Source organism: Ornithorhynchus anatinus, chromosome X3 (assembly GCF_004115215.2).
Source record: "Ornithorhynchus anatinus isolate Pmale09 chromosome X3, mOrnAna1.pri.v4, whole genome shotgun sequence".
Lineage (NCBI taxonomy): Eukaryota > Metazoa > Chordata > Mammalia > Monotremata > Ornithorhynchidae > Ornithorhynchus > Ornithorhynchus anatinus.
In genome coordinates this window covers 14,009,141-14,030,501 of record NC_041751.1, presented here as the reverse complement: position 1 = coordinate 14,030,501, position 21,361 = coordinate 14,009,141, and the positions used below count along the sequence as shown (strand labels likewise).

Sequence of the window (21,361 nt, the reverse complement as noted above, 5' to 3'; positions counted from 1 at the left end):
GTCCTTAACAAATAACTTGTAGCAATGATGATAATGAGGATAATCATAATAATTAACTAGACTTAGGTTAAGGAGACCCCAGTTCTATTCTTGGTTTGGTGATTTCTCTATTGTGTGACACTTGGCAAGTCATTTAAGTTCTCTGTGAATCAGTTTCCTCATCTGTACTATGGGCATCAAGTGCTTGCATTCCCTCTCTCTTGAACTATGAACCCTGTGTGGGATAGGATTAGTGCATCAGATAGGATCATCTCCTATGTCTCCTGGTGCTTAGCCACATAGTAAATGCTTAAATACCATCATCCTCATTCCTTTAAAATAATGATAATGTTTTCCTTTTCCTTTATACTGGGATTACTGAACACAATGTTGAGATGAATGCCTCTTTCATTCTTTGTATTTTGATGAAATTTAATATGCTAGGCTTTCAAGAATAATGAATAGAACTCACTTTACCCAGCAGAGTATTCATTCAGCACCTCCATTCCTACTTTAAGACAAATGGAGAAAGGGAATCACCAACGAAGGTATAATAGAAATTCTTCAACCCATTTCCCTCCTTTAAAGGTGTCCCAGAGTCCTTATATTTTCTGTGATGCTGAGGCTGGGTGGTCCGAAACACCATACTTCTGTCAGCCTGCAGGGAGAGGAACCCTGAGAAGTGAGAGTGAGGCTGCTGAGGACACTGGGGAGCTCACTGTTCCCACGAGCTGATATGAAAGAATTGAACAAAAGATAAACAAAGCAACTGGCTCTGTTTCAGGCAGAAAAAGCAATTTTCTTCTCCCAGTGTTCCGTCTGAAAAAGGAATGTGTTACTTTCATTATGTACTGGAAATGAGCCTGCTACCAGAGAGCCAGTTGAGTTGATTATTAGCAGTAATAGATTATAATGTAAATAAATTGTTTCCAGTGTTCTACGTCTCTGCTCAGGCTTGTTCTGCTTGGTAACCAAATCAACGCAAGTGTTAATTCACTCAGGAGCAAAGCAAACACGTGATCATTTGAGCTAGAGAGCTTTTGGCGGGTCTTACAAGACCCGCCTTGATTGTTTTTGACCCAACTGGGTAGCCAAAAAAGTTCCTATTTGTTATCAAATGAATTTTATCCGTCAGTATGTGAATGATGGTTTTCTGTCAACAGAAAAAAGATCCACATAAAATGTAGAGTACAGTATTTGAAATTGCTTAGTATAGTGCATTACTCCCCGTGGCATTCAATCAATGCCATTACTACTACTATTAGATTCCCGATTAATCAACAGTATTGATAGCTAACAAGTATCCAGGCCGGCATAAATCAGGGCAAGGTTTCTCGCTTAGCTATTTTGCCAATAAGGATAGCACGTTCCTAATGATGCCTCCCAGATCAACTCTGCTCTATTTTCAGGGCTTTTCAGGCATTGAGTTGCCAGGACCATCTGGGTCTCACGTAGAGGGATTTAAAGACTCAGCTGTGCCGAAAAGGCCCACTTCCTCCTCTACTGTCCATCTGCCACAGGCGCCCGAATCGGAGTTGTCAATTCTCTAGATTAAAGGTTGTGTTGGGCGGACATGATGGCTCATCACTAATGAGTTGGGATCAGTAGCCTTGAATGTCCCTTTCTCTCGCTGGGCCAAGTTTACTTCTTTGGGCTTCAGAGACGAGTCCCCAGCTCTCTGATGTCATTATACAGTGAGGGTAAAAAATGAAAATCCATTAGAGTCTCATCGATTTCCAAAGCAGGAATATTTCCAGCAGTCTTCAACGGCTTGATTTTCAGTATAACAGCACAGACAGAACACAGACGATTAGTTCCATTCTTTCCCAGAGGAACCATTGACAAGAACTACTAATTGCATAGAAAGTTCCAGGGTGGTTATGCTATTTGAATGAAAGGAGTAAAATAGCATTAATATGAAATTTATGCATGAGATAAAATTGCCAAAATGACCTCTAAACTTAATACCTCAAATTCCACTATTATTGTTGTTACATGATTGTGGTACTTGTTACATTTTTATGTGCTAAGTTTTGTACTAAGTGCTGGGGTACATTGTGACCCCATCTGATCAGAACTAGTTCCTGTCCCATATGAGATTTAAAGTCTAAAAAGGAGATTGAAAAGTGAGTCCCCATTTTACAGATGAGGAAACTGTGGCCCAGTGAAGTTAAGTTTTTCCAAAATCACACAGGGCCAGGTGGTGGAGGCAAGATTAGAACCCAGGCCACCTGACTCTTACTACTAGGCCTTGCTGCTTCTCAGATGCATCACCCCAGAATGTAGGAGGGCACAAGTAACCTCACCTGGCTATTACCTTATTATTATTATTATTATTACCCTATTTATTTTGTTAATTAGGTGTACATCCCCTTGATTCTATTTATTGTGATTAAGTCGCCTTGTTTTTGTCCGTCTGTCTTCCTGATTAGACTGTGAGCCCGTCAATGGGCAGGGATTGTCTCTCTTTATTGCGGAATTGTACATTCCAAGCGCTTAGTACAGTGCTCTGCACATAGTTAGCACTCCGTAAATACTATTGAATGAATGAACTGGTCAGCTGCGTGCTTACTGTATATACGTTTTCAGTAATATCAGGTTTTGACTATGGGCAAGAATACAGTGGCACAACTCCAGCAATTTACACTCTAACACTGGGTTGCCAAATCCAAACTTAGGTTCTGGAACAAGGGAAGATCATAAATTTGGCCATAAATTCCTGTCCTATATCTGGTTCAATCATATTGACATAGTTTGGGAAGAGAAGTCAAATTGGAAGTATAGGTTTGGCGGTAAATCTGGTTCAATCAGAAATGCATCCATTAATTGCAATTTGTAATCAGGCCATTAATCGGAACACAATTTTTGAAAAAATAAATTCTATATGAAGAGGATGAAATTGATCTAAAATATGGACGTCTAAAAAAGGAATTCTTTAGAGTTAAAAAAGCCCTACTATTCCACAGTTTTACATGTGCCTTTGACATAAGAATTATTAAATCAATAGATTAACTCGTTCGTAGCTTGTGATCTTTGTCGGTTTCAACAAGGAGAGATGTGTGTCCGGTAGATAGCGTTTTATTTTATAACCACTCAAACACAAAGAGAAAATATGTCTCTTCTGAGGATTCAGAGATTGTGTTTATTTTCAAAAGAAGCCTTTAGTTTTTCTTACTTTCAGATTATTATCATTAGGAAGGCGAAGTAGGGCTGCGTTGAGATTAACTTTATCGCAGAATCCGTGTATCTGCCTTCCTCAAACCCAAGGGAACAATCAATCAATAGTGTGCGTTGAGCACTTATTGTATACAGAATACTGCACTAAGCATCTGGGAGATGACAAAAAGTTGGTAAAAAATAGTCTCTATCTTCAAGGAACTTATGTTCTAGGAGTCAGATTGTGAAATGATTAATAGGTGGGAAGAAAGTATGGGTATGTAAAATCAAGTTGTAAACTCCTTGACAGCAAGGATCCTGTCTACTAACTCTGTTATATTGTACTCTCCCAAGCATTTAGTACACGATAAGCACTGAATAAATACCACTGATAGAAGGAAAAGAGAAGCTTGCAGCTAAGAGAGTAGCTATCTTATTTCAGTTTACGACGGAATGAATAAAATAACCCACAGAAAGGTTAAGTGAATTGTTTCAGGGATACGGCAGGCCAGTGGGAGATCCAGAATTAGAACTCATATCTCCTGACTATCTCTTGTTTATATTGTGAAGTCCATGAAAGAGAGAAACTGTCTCTGATCTTAGCATATAGTGAATTACTCCAGTGCTGTGTACAGTACTTGGCAAGAGTAAGCACTTCACAAATGCCATTATTATTAGAATTATTCTCATTATTTTACTATCGTCATCATCATTGAAACCACTATCATAAGAAAGTTTAGGAACTATTATCTTTCCAACTTTGTCTTTTAGTGAAGAAACACATCCTCAAAATTACCATTATCATTATTACTATTAATATTATTATTATTTATTACATCAAGCACTCAGTACATCTCAAGAACTGTTCTAAGTGCTGCGGTAGTCACAAACTAATCCGGTTAGACACAGTCCCTATACCACTTAGGTCTCACCGTCTAAAAGGAGGGAGTAGGATTTAATGCCCCTTTTACAGTTGAAGAAACTGAGACACATAGAGGTTAAGTGACATCACCAAGGTTACACAGCTGGAAACTGGGATTAGAACCCAGGGCCTCTGTTTCCCAGGCCCATGCTCTTCCACCTGACCATGCTGCTTCTGGTGTTGTATTCATATAATAATAATTTTATTACTCTTCAAGCCAGCTAGTGTAGATTGAGAACAGGATTCAATTTGAGGTTAAAACTCAGGCTTCATAAGTAACTAAGACTCAATTTAAAGATCCCCCCTTCTAGACTGTGAGCCAGTTATTGGGTCGGGATTGTCTCTGTTGCCGAATTGTACTTTCCAAGTGCTTAGTACAATGCTCTGCACACAATAAGCGTTCAATAAATACGATTGAATGAATATAATCTACAACTATGCTTCCTTTGCCACTACAAATTTACCTTTTCATCTTGCGAATCACTAGCATACCAATGTTCTACTAGTATTCCTTTCTAATAAAATTGTGGCATTGAAGTGCATACTATGTGTCAAGCACCGTACTAAGTGCTGGTGTAGATAAAGGATAATCCGGTCAGAAAAAAAATCCCTGTCCTACACGGGGCTCAGAGTGTAATTGGGAGGAAGGACAGATATTGATTCTCTCTTTGCAGATGAGGAAACCAAGGATGAGAAAAGTTAAGTGACTTGACTAAGGTCACACAGCGGACAAGAGGGATTAGAACTGGGATTAGAGCACAAGCCCTTTGATTTCTAGTTTTCTACTCTTTCTACTAAACAGTGCTGCTTTCTTATTGATGCCTGTGCCCATTATTTATTCCAGAATTGCATCTTCCTCCTAAAGCTATAGTAGCTTCACCTCCTTTCTCTAGAATTCCTTGAAACTGCTATCCACCAGATGGATGCCATCAGAAACTTAATCCTTAGCGATTTTCTTTTTTCTCTACCTCCAGTATTTACTGAACTTCTATTACTGTGTGTATGACTCATTACTGAGCATTGGCTGAATGTGATAGAAGTAAAACACTTATTCCTTCCCCTCAAGGAAATGTTATATACAGATTATTCAAAAATATTGAGAGCAGGAAGGAAAACAAGCTCAAGAAGGTAAAGATGAAATAATATAATGATAGTAATAATAATGGCATTTGTTAAGCGCTTACCATGGGCCAAGCATTGTTCTAAGCACTGGTGTAGATACAAGGTAATCAGGTTGTCCCACATGGAACTCACAGTCTTAATCCCCATTTTACGGATGAAATAACTGAGGCACAGCGAAGTGAAGTGACTTGTCCAAGGTCACCCAGCAGACAGGTGGTGGAGCCAGGATTAGAATCCATGACCTTCTGACTCCCAAACCCGGGCTCTAGCCACTATGCCATGCTGCTTCCCTCAGTAACTGAAGACATATTTTTAGTCACTGACCTGATTTTAGACAAAGTTTCTGGCTTTAGCATTGACTTTAGGGATTCTATGGAATCTCGCAGAAGAATTCCAATCAATGTAATAAAACAGGAAAATATTCATTTTGTTAATTGGGGTTTCTGGACAACTATTTGCACAATAACAGTCTTGGAATTAGTGCACTGCTTCATTAATTCCTTGAGGAATGTTAAAACACCTGAATGCTACTGGTGTCTAGTGTCTGTTTGGGAAACTAGTTGAAATCTCAATTAGAGCTGATATTGTTTTTAAGAAATAAATCAAAACTGAGGAACAGTTGTTGTATTCTCTTTTTAATCCCAAGGAGACTTGAGCTGAACATGTTGCCACATGGGACCCCTCGGATCATCAGTCAACTTGGCCTCCTTCGTCTGATCTCATCCCCACGCAGGGCAATTAATAGGGCACCGCAGTATAAACAGAATCTCTTCAAGCAGACTTTAATTGGGGATATTTTATTAAAGGCAAATTTCATAATTTCATATATATTTCCCTTTTGAGTCTCTGCTTCAAAGTTGACACCTCAGTAGATGTAAAAGTTTTCTGAAGGCTTTCTTAAATTGATGTGTGGAGCAAAGTAGTCATTTCAGCTGGGTGATATCACACTATTGTCAGAAGTGTGAATTTGGAAAATGAAAGACAGTTAAGACATTAAGTTTCTCTCTGTTGGAGAAAGGGAGCGAGAAAATGGGGGAGGGAGGAGTCGGAGAAGGGATGTGGGCGTTGGAGGAAAAGTCAGGGCAAACTTAACTTTGTACTGTTAAAGTATTGAAGTTATCTTCATATTGAAGTTCACGTGTCCAAGTGAAAAGATCCCACCTTTGGGCCGGGATATATTTTAGCTGAAAGCAATCCTGTCAACTCTGGTTACAGGTCTGAGGGGTTTACCAGAAATATCGGGCAACTTTGAGTTGAGATTTTAATATTCAATTTTCAAAAGATGCTACTTCCTTATTGTCCTGCTCTTTGTCAGTCCACTTGGAACACGGTGTTCAACATGAATGAAAATCTAACAGAGGATGAGCAAGTAAATATCATTCCCTAACAGCGGGTCTCACCGACACCAGTGTCAGTGAACTGTTTTCAATTGAAGGTTGGCCCAGTTGCAGCTCAGGATTCATGCCAGGATTTCAGTCGAGCTAGCAGTATAGACCAGAAACTAGCAGTCACCTCCACCTTCCCCTTCTCTACTTCACTGCTGTGGGAGTCCTTGCTTTGTGGGTAGGAAGGTCAGAATGTTTCAGAGTGTGTTTGATTTAAGGTCCAGAGGGGAGAGGAGAAAGACTGCCTTGTTGATGATAGCAGGGCTTTGAAGGACCACAGACAGCCGTTCATTTTTGCTTTCGTGTGCATTATTTGTGGACTCCATCACCACTAGTTGAAATAGGCTGTGACTCTTCCTATTCCCTCCTGCCAGAGGAATCAAAGTCACTTCAATAGCAACTAATTCCCCTCAGTGAATTTTTCTCCATCACAGCCAGGAAATCCCTCGTCAGCCTGGTTTTCTGTAATGTGCACTTAGAATTTGAGAAGGCTCCTAGTCAGTGTGGAAGCAATTTTGGAGATACTAGTGGAGTTCACATTATCTAATGGCTTATTAATATGTGCAGAACAGTGTATTAACCACTGGAGAGTACAATAGAACTCTCTTAGAGACATCATCCCTGCCCTTCAAAAGCAAAAAATAAAGAAATAAAATTTTAAAAAACCTAAATGGGGAATCAGTGAATCTAATAGCACACTGAAGTTAAGAGCCTAGAAGAGTTAGAGGATGTGATCCGCTGAGCTCAAGGAGCTTACAACCTTCCATATATTGGCAGTGAGGGATAAGTGTTCACACTCCTAGAAATAAATGTGATTGTTCTCAAAGGGAATCAAACAATCTGTGATATTTATTGAGTGCTTACTTATGAGATCCTTGTACTAAGTGCTTGGGAGAGTACAATACAAGAAGAATTAGCAGACGCGTTCCCTCCCCGTAGTCGGTTTATAGTCTAGAGAGGGAGACAGATATTAATATGGATAAATAATTTATAGTATACACTTTAAGATACATACATAAGTGCTGTGAGGTTGGGGTGGGGCAAATATCAAATGTCCTTAGGTGACATTCCAAGTGCATAGATGATGCAGAAGGAAGACTGAGTTGGGGATAAGAAGACTTAATGAGGGAAGACCTCATGGAGAAGATGTGATCTTAATTGTGCTTTGATGATGGAGAGAGTGTTGGTCTGGCAAATATGGACAGGGTGGGAGTTCCAGGCTAGGGGGATGACGTGAGAAAGTGGTTGGAGGAGAGATAGACAAGATTGGGCAACAGTGAATAAACAGGTACCACAGTAGGGCTGGGATGTACAAGAAGATTAGTGAGGTGAGATAAGGTGAGGCAAGCTGACTGAGGGCTTTAAAAAGCGGATAATAAGGAGTTTCTGTTTGAAGAGGAGGTAGATAGACAACCAGTGAAGGTTCTCGAGGAGTGGGGAGAATGTACTAAACGTTTTTGTCGCTAGGTGATCTGAGAAGCAGGGTAAAGTACGGATGGGCGTGGGGAGAGACACGAGGTCGGAAAGTCAGCAAAGAGGCAGTAATCCAAGTGGGATAGGAAAGCTGTTTGGATGAGTATGGTAGCAGTTTGGATGGTGAGGAGAGGATGGATTTTAGCAGTGCCGTGAAGGTAGAGCTGACAAGATTGATGACAGATAGCATCTGTGGGTTAGATGAGAGATGAGTCGAGGACGTTGCCAAGGCTACAGGCTTGGGAGCTAGGGAGGATAGCGGTGTAGTCTACCGCGATGGGAAAGATAGGCAGAGCCCAGGGTTTGGGTGGGAAGATAAAGGATTCAATTCCAGACATGTTTAATTTGAAGTGTTGGCAGGAAGCGCCCAAGGTAACCTAACCTCCGGTGTCTGATGCAAATGAAGTTAACCTATTTCTAAAATCAGTTAATTGTTGGTATGTATTGAGCATTTTCTGTGTGCAGAACACTGTACATAACACTTGGGAGAGAACAATGTAACAGATTTGGTAGCCTTGTTCCCTGTCCACAAAGAGCTTTCTCTTTGTAGACTGGGAGACGGTCCTTAAAATACATTACAGATACGTATATAATAATGATGATAATAATTTTGGTATTTGTGAAGCGCTTACTATGTGCCGAGCACTGTTCTAAGCACTGGGGTAGATCCAGGGTAAATCGGGTTGTCCCACGTGAGGCTCACAGTCTTCATCCCCATTTTACGGATGAGGTAACTGAGGCACCGAGAAGTGAAGTGACTTGCCCGAGGTCACACAGCTGACAAGTGGCAGAGCCTAGATTAGAACCCACTCCCTCTGACTCCTAAGCCCAGGCTCTTGCCACTAAGGGCAGTGGAGTATGCAATATATGAGAAGCAGTGTGGCTTAGTGGAAAGACCACAGGCTTCGGAGTCAGGAGGTCATGGGTTCTAATTCCGCCTCTGCCACTTGTCTGCTGCATGACCCTGGGCAAGCCACTTAACTTCTCTGTGCCTCAGTTACCTCATCTGGAAGATGGGGATTAAGAACAGTGCTTGGCACATAGTAGGTGCTTAGCAAATACTATTATTATTATTATCATTTCATGTTGCAGCCCTCACAGATGGACATTAAGAATTCACCTCAAAAGTCTACCCAGAAATTCTTGTTCTTAAAATCAGCAGCCTGAGCTTAACACTTTTATCTCTCTTTAACAATGTTGCTTCTGCCTACTTGCAATTGTAAGCTTTTTTCAGGCAAGTATAGTGTTTACCACTCTGTGGTAAACGGTGTATGCTACAACGAAGGCTGGAAATGGGAATATGGCATTAGTAGTTTCTAAAACATTGTTATAACAATAATGTTGGTATTTGTTAAGCGCTTACTATGTGCCGAGCACTGTTCTAAGCCCTGGGGTAGATACAGGGTAATCCGCTTGTCCCACATGGGGCTCACAGTTTTCATCCCCATTTTACAGGTGAGGTAACTGAGGCACCGAGAAGTAAAGTGACTTGCCCAAAGTCACACAGCTGGCAGGTGGCGGAGCTGGGATTAGAACCCATGACCTCTGACTCCTAAACCCTGGCTCCTTCCACTGAGCCAGGCTGTAAACCTGGACTTTAGGTTCTGAAGAAAACTAATCTGTGCAATAGATGCTGGTCATGCATTCTTTAAAACTAAGAACAGATTTCTTATATAATCACATAAAGAGCTATGTAAATATTGAATTATCATCTGCCTCACAAGAAATTTTAAAAACTCCTGGCTTCAGGAACTGTTGTTATTTCTGGAACAATTATGTGTGCATTGTAAGTGGATTTGGGGAACCAATGCACTGAAATTATTTCATGAGAAAGTAAACGGTTAAAATTAATTCCTTCATAAGGTTTCTCCACCTTTATGAAGAAAAATGTCCACTGGTTTTCAGCCTATTTTCCATCGGTGACTTTTGCGATTGGTGAATCAATCATCTCTCCTGTTTATTTACTGTGCATTGTTATTAGATAGAAACTCATTCTTTATTTCCTGCTGCACTCTATCTCTGCAACATAATTGCAAAGTTACTAAAGAGTAAAAGCAAGCAACTAATGCATATCGAGCTGAATCACATAGAAAATGGTATAATTGGTGGTCTGGGGAAAAAAAAAAAATTACTTACAAGAGGCAATGGATAATGTGCTGAAGAACCTGGTAGCTCAAAATCTTTATCATTAATAGTTCCAGATTGTAGGCAGAGAAAGGGGGAATTATTGCTTTTGGAATCCATCAGTTTGCTGCGGTTTGCATGCAGTCTTGCATGCTAATATTGTATCACCGTTAGTCCAGTGTCAGCTCACTCTTTAGTCCATTTTAAACCAACACTTGGCATAGATAAGCAGCTATCTTGGAGATAGCTTGGAGAAGCAGCATGGTTCAGTGGAAAGAGGCCGGGCTTGGGAGTCAGAGGTCATAGGTTCTAATCCTGGCTCTGCCACTTGTCAGCTGTGTGACTTCGGGCAAGTCACTTAACTTCTCTGGGCCTCAGTTACCTCATCTATAAAATGGGGATTAAAACTGTGAGCTTCACGTGCGGCAACCTGATTACCCTGAATCTACCCCAGTGCTTAGAACAGTGCTCGGCACATAGTAAGTGCTTAACGTATAACAACAAGGCATCAGCAGCAAGATCGAGAAGATCAAGGTACAGTGAGTAGGATGGCGTTAGAGGAGCAAATTGCGCAAGTAGGAGTAGGAAAAGTGATTGAGTGTTTTAGTTTCTATTGGATATAGAAATGTGTAGGCAACTGCTGGAGTTGCTTGAGGAGTGGGGAAATAAAGATTGAAGGCTTTTGTAAAAGAAGGGCTCCGGGCAGCAGATTGAAATACTGGCTAATATTATTGATGAGTGTAGTACTATTAATAATAATGATGATAACCACAACCAACAGTAGTCAGTGAGGTTCATCATCTGGCCGAGTCTTAAAAAAAATTAATGAATGATTTTGCTGGAATTTAGAATGAAATCTAAGTGGAGATAGTATTTTATTGGGAGATCGCACATTCAATTAATAATGGTATTAAGCACTTAACTATGATAAGTTTTATTAGGTACTTGTTATGTCAAGCATGGTGTGAAATGCTGGGATAGGTGCCAGAACACTAGATCGGACACAATATGGAAAGGCAGATAGTTTATTCCCATTTTATTAAAAAAAAAAGTTGAGGCTGAGAAAGGGCAAGTGACTTGCCTCGTCACATAGCATGCCAATTCTACTTAGTTTAGCCATGTATTTCTAAGAAGAATGTGCTAACGTTTCATTCATTCAATTGTATTTATTGAGCACTTACTGTGTGCAGAGCACTGTATTAAGTGCTTGGACAGTACAATTCGGGAAAAAAAAAAAAGATAATCCCTACCCAACAATGGGCTCACAGTCTAGAAGGGGAGACAGACAACAGAACAAAACAAAACAAGCAGACAGGCATCAATAGCATCAAAATAAATAAATAGAATCATTTATGTTTCAATTCTCTAGAGTCCCCTTACAGTCGTTTCACTCAGAAACTTTCAAAGTGGACACTTGCCTTATTTGGGCAAATTGCATTATTGTGGACTTGACTTTATGAAGGTACCAGTTGTAGAATTATCCCAATTCTCCCTCTGTCATTTCAGTCCATCACCCTCTGCCCTTCCCATCTCACTAGTTTCTGAGTGTTTCCTTCATTTTCCTAATCTTGCCTTAGTTGGTGATTATTTTTTTGCCAGGTAAAATTATCTGGCATACCCCCGAATAGTTGTTTATGTATCAGATGAGTTTCTCACCTCCCTGGGTTGTTTTGATTATTTTTCTCTCTTCAGTAATCCATTGTTGTTGTTTTTTTTTTTTGCTTTTGGTGCATCTCTGTATTAAGACTTACAAATTTACTCAACTAGGCTTGCTGTCATTCTCAACCAGATCATTAATAAAGATATTGTATGAACTCAGAAACCACATTGGCTCTCCATGTACAATCTTGCAATTTAGTGCGGTTGTAAAGGTTAAATCTGATTTGGTTCATCACGAGCTATTGATGTTGAAATAGAATACAGCATTTCAACAACCTACCTCTTCACTGTTTGAGAGGAGCAGCTCAGAAGCTCCCTAGAGACTTATTACAGAAATAAGCACGAGGAGAGGAAAGGTCAGAGCCTTGTAGAGGTTCTGGAAAGCTTGAACATTGAAAAGGAGAATGCATGTATTGGAGACCTTTACAGGAGAGAGTCTAAAGCTCTATCCAGTTCTTGGTGAGTGGAAAATTTGACTGGGAGGAAAAACAGAGGGAAATCATTTATTGAAATGATTGAAATGAGGGACAGTATCACCTTAAAACCATAGACCCCATATGTTGTTTTATCAACTTTTACTTATTTTCCTGGTTTCCCTATATGTTCTTTGGAAACTTCAGGAAAATGAGTAAATGATTGGATAAAAAGATGTTTTTGAAGCACACTCCAACTGGTACTAAAATGCTTGATGTGGTCGATATATTTTCCTATAAGTTTTCAAATTACTTGTATTGCCCAGAATTTGCCATTTCCCTGGTCCTAAAGCAAACAAACAGGCTTTATTTTTATTACTCTCTCCCCCCTCCCCAGGTTCTGCTTTATATTAATCCATTTGCAGCAGGTCAGTAGAAGATTGTTTTACATACATAATTTCCTCTCAAGCAATGGCAAAAATGATAACCATAAATGATTTGTTTTTCTTATGTTTACACTAAAGAGAAAAGCATGACAAGCTTGGTTTCTATGTAAAGATTAGGCAGAACCTCATAAAACCCAAGAAAATTTGATTAAACAATTTTTTTACAACCGTAGAAAAGCAAGGATGGTATGATCTATATGCAGTAAATCGTACTGCAGCCTACACAAATGGGCATTAAGAATTCTCCTCAAATCGCTTTCTAAAGATTCTTGTTTTTAAAATCAGCAGCCTGAGCATAGCACTTTTATCAGTTTTTAAGCTATGTTTCTTCGACCTATTTTTTTGAAAAATGATATATAAGTGCTTACTAGTGCCAGGCACTGTACTAAATGCTGAAGTAGATATAAGCTAATCAGGTTGGACACAGTCCCTGTCCCCTTTCGGCCTCACAGTCTTAATCCCCATTTTACACTTGAAATAATGGAGTCACAGATAAGTAAAGTGACTTGCCCAAGGTCAACCTGCAATCAATCACAAGCCTTTTGCAGGCAGGAATTGTGTTTACCAACTCTTTTGTGCTCTCCCAGGCACTTAGTACAGTCCTCTACCCAAAATAATTACTCAGTCCATAGTTTATTATTATTTTCAATAATAATAATTGTTGAGTGTGTTTATAATATTCTATGTGCAAGCACTCCACTAAATCATGGGGTTGGTACAAGATAATCAGATTGGACACCTTCCCTGTTCTACGTAGGACTTACAGTCCGAGTCGATTAGTTTATCGACATGGCGTCCTATAGTGCCAACCTAGATATTGGGGTAATCAACTTCTTGGCAGTGTGCACAGGACTCCTCACTTTTGTTCACTTCAGATCCATGATAAGATCTCCAATTCTCCTCTCCTTCCTCTCTTTGTTCATAGTATTTGTTGAAATCTTCCTGTGTCGAGCACTGTTCTAAGCTTTGGGGTAGTTAAGATGATCAAGTTACAGACAGACTACATTCCCACATAGGGCTCACAGTTTTAATACCCATTTTACCAGTGAGGTAACTGAGGCACAGATAAATTGAGTGACTCACCCAAGGTCACACAGACAAGTGGAGAGCTGGGATTAGAACCCATGACCTTCTGACTCCCAGGCTCTACCCACTACGCCATGCTGCTTCTCTAAGAGACCATGATTATAGGTTCACTCTGGACTCATAATAATAATAATGTTGGTATTTGTTAAGCACTTACTATGTGCAGAGCACTGTTCTAAGCACTGGGGTAGATGCAGGGTAATGAGGTTGTCCCACGTGAGGCTCACAGTTAATCCCCATTTTACAGATGAGGTAACTGAGGCACAGAGAAGTTAAGTGACTTGCCCACAGTCACACAGCTGCCACGTGGCAGAGCCGGTATTCGAACCCATGACCTCTGACTCCCAAGCCCTGGCTCTTTCCACTGAGCCATGCTGCTTCTCTAGATCACTGAAACCAGCAAACAGCATTAAGGCATGGGTGACGGTAGTGAGGGGCCAGGAGGATCCATGCTGTCTCCGATTCTTTCACCCACGAGACTCGGTTGCGTACTAAAGCCATGCCGTGCCTTAAATATTCATTTTAGTGCCCTAGACTTAAAAGTCCAGTCAGGTACAGAAGAGTGTGGTGTGTTGCCTCACGTCAATATTGGAAAAACAATAATTAATGTAGTCAAGTATACACAAGAATGATTTCAGGCACAGGAGGAGTTTGCAGCTTCATAGAAACTAGACAGTTGGAACAAGCACTGAATCATTAATATTCACATACCGAAATATCCTCATTAGGTCTTAGAAAGTGTGAGAGATTGCTGTGAGATTACAAGTCCCACCCACTAAAAGAATCATAAATCCAGGTTTTGAAGATCTAAGAGAAGATTAGACTTCAACCTTTTGGACATTGTTAGTGAAGGTAAAGAATCATTTTGCAAATATCCCGTATCGGGAACTCAGGTGGAACGATTCAGACTCAGGGCATGTAGGATGGGAGGTTTTAAATCATCGCTTTGCAAGTTCATAAATACCTCAAGGGTAAGCAGCAGACAGAACATGAGGCAGGGATGTAATGAAGAGTAATTAAGAACCGTCCCCACCATAGTTCACTCACCCGAGAAAGTTTTGTCAGTCAGGTTTCAAAAACTCCCAATCTCACTGCTTTCCCATTTCCAGGGTATCAGTTTCTTGAAGCTGCCTTACTTTTCCTGTGCAATTCACTGGGCCTAATTCTTCCGGTTCCCCCCACCTGCCTCCTGCTTACATGCGCCCTCCTGCCTGACACTCCTCCCTCCTTCACATTTGACAGGTCACTACTCTCATCCTCATGACCGTGAGCTCCTTGTGGGCAGGGAAAATGCCGATCAAGTGTGCGGTACAGTGTCTTCATAAAATAAACACTCAGCAAGTACCACTCACTGACTGAAGACCCTTTTGAAATCACATCTCCTCCAGGAGCCTTTCCCTGATTGTTAAATCTTCTCCTTTGGCTATATCAAGCCCATTGTAATAATAATAATGTTGGTATTTGTTAAGCGCTTACTATGTGCAGAGCACTGTTCTAAGCGCTGGGGGAGATACAGGGTAATCGGGTTGTCCCACGTGAGGCTCACAGTTAATCCCCATTTTACAGATGAGGGAACTGAGGCACAGAGAAGTTAAGTGACTCGCCCACAGTCACAGTGACTCGCCATTGTCACTTAAGCACTTCTACATCATCTAAGTATTTGGGTTCTTCACTCCCCAATCACACTTTTTTTGTTTTGTTTTCTTCTGCAGTATCTCTCTCCCCTGCTAGACTGTCAGCACCTTGAGATTAGGGATCAGGTCTACTAACTTATTCAAGTTTTCCAAGTGTGTATCACAGTGTTCTCCACACTAAGTCGATGGTTGGGAATATGCGGTGAGAAAAAGGAAACATCACTTTTAATCACTAGGAAAGTTACTGTTCTAGTAGGATAACATACTTCCAAGATGAGTTAGACCTGGAAAGGGAAATGGAACATCTTGCCTTTCTCCTCTAGAGGTGGTGTACAAAAGCCTAACCCCACTTCCTGAGCTCAGGGCTCCATCCCCGCTCAGTTTTTGAAAGTTTTGCTTTCCCAATCAATCAGTGTTATTTACCGAGTGTCTACTGTGTGCAGAACACTAAACTAAGTACTTAATACACCTTCCTCTTCTTGCTTCTTCGTGTCTTAGCTGATGTATCACACTCTTATCTCCTTTCGCTTCCTCTGCAAACAGCTTAGATTCCCCCTCTATTGAGACAGACTTCTATAGTTCCCATACCCTTCTCATCCCAGTCTTATCCATTGTCTGAACAGGCAACCTTAACTTCCTCTCTGCCACTTTCCCATTCCTCTGCCACCTGTTTTTCCACCTTCCCACTATGGAGATGGGATTCATCCAGGTCTCAGATCTCTTCATCTTTGTCATACCTAAATGGCCCTACTTCATCTTAATCTTCCTGGACCTTGATGGCCTTGGACACCATTGTCATCTTCCTCCTCATAAAAAACTCTTTTGATATTCTCTCCTGGTTCTTTTCCCAACCCTTTGACCATTCCTTCTCTGTCTACTCTGCTGATGTTCTTCCTCCCATAAGTCTTTAAACTGTGAGTGTTCCTCAAGGCTGTATTTTGGTTTCAGGTGTTGTCTACACTCACTTCTCTGGGGAACTCATTACTCAAATGGGTGCACACACCATCTCCGCATGAAAGACCCCCATATCTTCTTCCCTGGTCCCAACGTCATAACACCGACCTTATAATCTTGCATTTTTCTTCTTCCTCCGGAATGACCCTACGACAACTTACAGTGTGACAAAAACTGCACTTTTCTTGCCTCCTAATCTACTCCCCCTCCCAGTGTTCCTAATAATAATAGTACCGGGGTATTTCTCAAATGCTTTCTATGTGTTACGCATACTACTAAGTTCTAGATTAGATGCAAAATAAACATATCAGACCTAGTCCCTATTCCACATGGCATTTCACACTTTAAGTAGGAGAGAGAGCAGGTATTTAATCCCCATTTTACAAATATGAAATCTGAGTCACATGGTTAAGTGACCTGCCCAAGGTCACCCAGCAGATAAACATTTGATCTATTGGAAAGAGTGTGGGCCTGGAAGTCAGAAGGAACTCGGTTCTAATTCTGTCTCCACCACTTATTTACTAGGTGACCTTGGACAAGTCATTTTAGTGCCTCAGTTACCTCAACTATAAAATGGGAATTAATACTGAGATGTCTATGTGGGACAGAGACTTTCTCCAACCCAATTACCTTGTACCTACCTCAGTGCTTAGTACAGTGGCTTGGCATATAGTAAGCACTTGAAAAAAATAATAAATAAAGTATGGTATTTAAAGTATGGTATTTATTCTCAGTGGAAAGAGCACGGGCTTTGGAGTCAGAGGTCATGAGTTCAAGTCCCAGCTCTGCCACTTGTCAGCTGTGTGACTGTGGGCAAGTCACTTAACTTCTCTGTGCCTCAGTTACCTCATCTGTAAAATGGGGATTAAGACTGTGAGCCCCACGTGGGACATCCTGATTCCCCTGTGTCTACCCCAGCGCTTAGAACAGTGCTCGGCACATAGTAAGCGCTTAACAAATACCAACATTATTATTAAGTTCTTACTATGTTCCAGGCACTGTTCTAAGCACTGGGTTGGATTTAAGTAAATTGGGTTGGACACAATCCTTGTCCTGTGGGGGGCTCATTGTCTCAATCCCCATTTTACAGATGAGGCAACTGAGGCACAGAGAAGTGAAATGATTTGCCCAAGGTCACACAGCAGATAAGCGGCGGTGCCGGGATTGGAACCCAAGGCGTTCTGACTCCCAGGCCTGGGTTCAATCCACTATACCATGTTTAACAAATAGCACTATTATTATTATTGTTATTATCATTAATGAAGTAGAAGAGCCAGGATTAAAATACAGATCTTCTGACTCCCTGATCTTTCCACCAGACCAGGATATTTCGCCTATTACGGTCAGCACTGTCACCATCCTCCTTGCCCCAGAGGCTCACAGCCTTGACGACATCCTTGAGACTTCTCTGCTTCTATCTCTCGCATTCAGTCCTAGGGTTTTCTTGTTTTGGCACCTCAGCCAAAGAATGCTCAGTAAATGTTTTTAACGTTAATTTTTCCGTCCTTCCATCCTTATTAGTACTCACGCTTAATCAGCTTTACTGCAAAGTCAAAGCATTACCATCATGAAGAAAAAATCTTCCTTCTGAGCAAGTGGGTGGCAGCAGGATCTCTGAAAAAGACAATTATAAGAGGGGGAAAAAAAGAAGTGGTAATTTATAAAGAGCTAAAAGGAAATGATTCTGATTAAAATTTCTGTTCTCAAGTACAGGATTGAGCTATTAAGACTCTAAATCCCAAATCCTTCTAGCCTACATGATGACACCTGAATAGTTTTAAAGTTGCTAAGTCTAGTGAGCTATCCTTTTTCTCCTCTGAAATTCTTTTAATCCCCAGTATATAATGTGCCTTCCATTTTGTGGTGACAATCTCAATTTTGAGGGTAGCTCATTCAGGCTTTAAAATTGCCCAATGCAGTTTCCATCTCTATTTTCGCATTCATTACTTTCTGCAGTTTCACGTCCACTCCCCAGTTGTGAGATGTCTGAAAAGGAGAAAAATGCTGAGATCAGTGATTCCCTCCTTACTCCGAATACCTCATGCTGAGACTGTAAATCATCTTCAGGGCTCGGGATCATCACCAAAGTAGACAGGGAAGGGGTGAGTCACGGCTCGGATTCTGATGTTGGGGAAATATTACCAAATGGAATTTTACGTAGATGGTGAGAAGTAGCCTAGCCAAGTGGAAAGAGCATAGGCCTTGGAGTCAGAGGACCTGGGTTCTAATCCCAGCCCGCCACTGTTCCTCCTATATAAACTCTGTGTGTTGTCACGCCATCTGAATATCTTCTATCTAATTGAACAGGTGTCACACGATTAGAGCTTTATATCATTATTAATAGGAAGAATGCAGATGAAGGCATTTGCCGAACCTTCATAGCAGATGTAGCAGAAATGACTCCACAGTAGGGACAAATTTTTGCCAATGCTTGCCTCAGGAGAGTCAGACGATTTCTATTCCCCATGTAAACTCATCCTCTAGACTGTAAATTAGTTGTGAGCAGAAACCTATGTGTGAACACTCTATTATAATACTCTCCCAAGCATTTAGTGCAGTGTTTCGCACTTCGTAAGTGCTCAATAAATAATTATGATTAAATTGGAATGATAGGTCATGGACTTTACACTGACTTCAGGAGAGTATTGGGATTTTCAAATTATAGCAAAACAACACAGTAAGAAATTTCTTTTCTTTCAAACTGATAGCAAATGATGCTTTCATCTGGAGGAGGATATTGATCTAAGAACTAGAAAAAAAGGATGTGACCTTTCAAGTGAGAGTTTGCTAATGGCTCATTTTTACCCAGCTACCACAATCTCTTTCCAATTAATTCACATTAGTGAGTCATTGCCAGGCAGCTTGAGTAGAATAGATAACCTACAACAGGAGATAAGGTGATTCCTCCTGTCTGAATCATTCTACTGAATTTGTTTTTACCTACCACTGGTGCCTCTATTTGCTTTTTTGAACTTTTTAACATATTTGCAGAAGTGCCTGGTCAAGTTTTCTTCCTGATTCCCTTGTCCAAACCTAAGTATATCCGTCACAGATGACTGAAAATGTGTTGTCACCTGAAAGAGAAATCATTTGAATGTAGAAATTGGTTGTATGCCTTTAGTCTGGTCTTGTACTTCAAGGGCTTTAAATCAGGGATGTGAGGAATGAATTTATTAGTAATAATCAAAATGAATCATGGCATTTATTAAGTGCTTACTTAGTGTTGATCAGTGTCGTAACTACTGGGTGATCAGATCAAATAATCCTTATCCCACATAAGGCTTACCGTCTTATTCTTATTTCACAGATGAAACAACTGAGGCAATCGGAGGATGAATAACTTTTCCAAGGTCACACGGTAGACAAGAGGCAGAGAAGGATGTGGATCCTCGCAATTCTAATTCCTAGACTGTGGTCTTTCCATCAGGTCATGCTGCCTATACTAGTCCAATTGAGGAAAAGAAGTATATATTTGGTGTCTTTTACTTAGGTTGATGTAATGTTTGCTTAGTTTTTCACCTCTAATTTTTTAATACTCAAAATTTATGTAATTTGAAGAACAGCCAAGTTTCTAAGAGAAATTTATGTTAAAAATGCAGCGGATGTATGACCATTCAAATTTGTCACTTTTTTATTATTGTTGTTTTGGGTTTTTTTTAATAAGAAAATGTGACCTTTCCCATTACTTTGCTCTAGGTTCCTTGATGATTATCCCTTACCATGTTTTCCTCTGGTGGAAATGGTCTCTAATTAAAAACATAACAAACCCCAAACCTCCAAGTAAGCAAACAGAAAGCAAATGGTACTATGAATATCAGCATTTACTGAGTACACAATAAATTGTGTTGAGTTCTGCACAAGTATTTGCAACAGCACAATGAATGATCCCTACCTACAAAATACTGAGATTCTAATGGAAAATGAAAGAAATAGAAATATTTACAGGGTTTTTTTCAAGATCAAAACAGCAGTGGTGGAGTCAGGAGAGTAGAAAAAATTATAATGTAAGGGATAATACTGTTCTATAGAAAAAAAAAATAGAGCAAAACAGGATTGTTATCTGGATAGAAATCAAATAACTTAAAATTCAGGCAATTCAATTGATAATGATGATAATAATAACACTATGCTTACCATGTAAGTACAGTGGCAGGATACAGTACAATCAGATCAGACACAGTTCATGTCCACATGGGCTCACAATCTGAGGAAGAGAAAACCATAGATGTATTTGTAATTGATTTATATTAATGTCTGTCTCCACCTCCAGAGAGTACTCTCCTTGTGGACAGGGAATGTGTCTACCAACTATGCTGAATTGTACTCTCCCAAGTGCTTATAAGAGTGCTCTGCAGAAAGTAAGCACTCAGTAGAGAAAGAGAGAGAGAGAGAGAGAGAGAGATGAACAAATGAGAATTCACAAATTAATGAAAACACGCTGATATTTAATCCCCATTTTTCATATGAGGAAACAGCCACAAAAAAAATTAAGTGAATGTGGGTCCCCTAACTCCCAGGCTCAGAATCTTTCCACTAGTTCATAGTTCTTCTTCCCACTTAGATTGTGAGCACCGTGTTAGAAAGGGACTGTGTCTGATCGGTTTATCTTTTATCAACCCCGGTGTTTAGCACAGTGCTTGCCACATAGGAAGGGTTAAGTACCTCAATTGCTATTAGTATTCTTTCTCTGTTGCATTTGCCCCTTGTGCTTCCCAATGCTGTTTTTACTTCTCCCTCCTTCTGGGGTTGTCTGGAGTTCTCTGATGGAATCATTCAATTTTCCATATCTCTCTGCAATTCACAGTTATGTCACATCACCTGTGGTTTTAATAACAATAATAATAATAATGATAATTGTGGCATTTGTTAAGCACTTACTATGTGCTAGGCACTAAACTAAGTTCTGGGGTAGATACAAGCTAGACAGGGTGAACACAGTCCTTTCCCCACATGGGTCTCACAGTCTTAATCCCCATTTTACAGACAAGGTAACTGAGGCACAGAGAAA

The 21,361-nt window shown here is 40.3% G+C and overlaps 1 long non-coding RNA gene across 1 annotated transcript in view; it reads left to right on the top strand.

The window, feature by feature from the left end:
- Positions 1–20,180, top strand: part of LOC114807684 — a 56,058-nt gene extending 35,878 nt beyond the window's left edge. Inside the window, exons 2-3 of the long non-coding RNA XR_003755758.2 lie at positions 18,310–18,455; positions 19,661–20,180. This is a non-coding gene — a long non-coding RNA (uncharacterized LOC114807684). The remainder of the gene's footprint in view (positions 1–18,309; positions 18,456–19,660) is intronic.
- Positions 20,181–21,361: the final 1,181 nt, after the last annotated feature.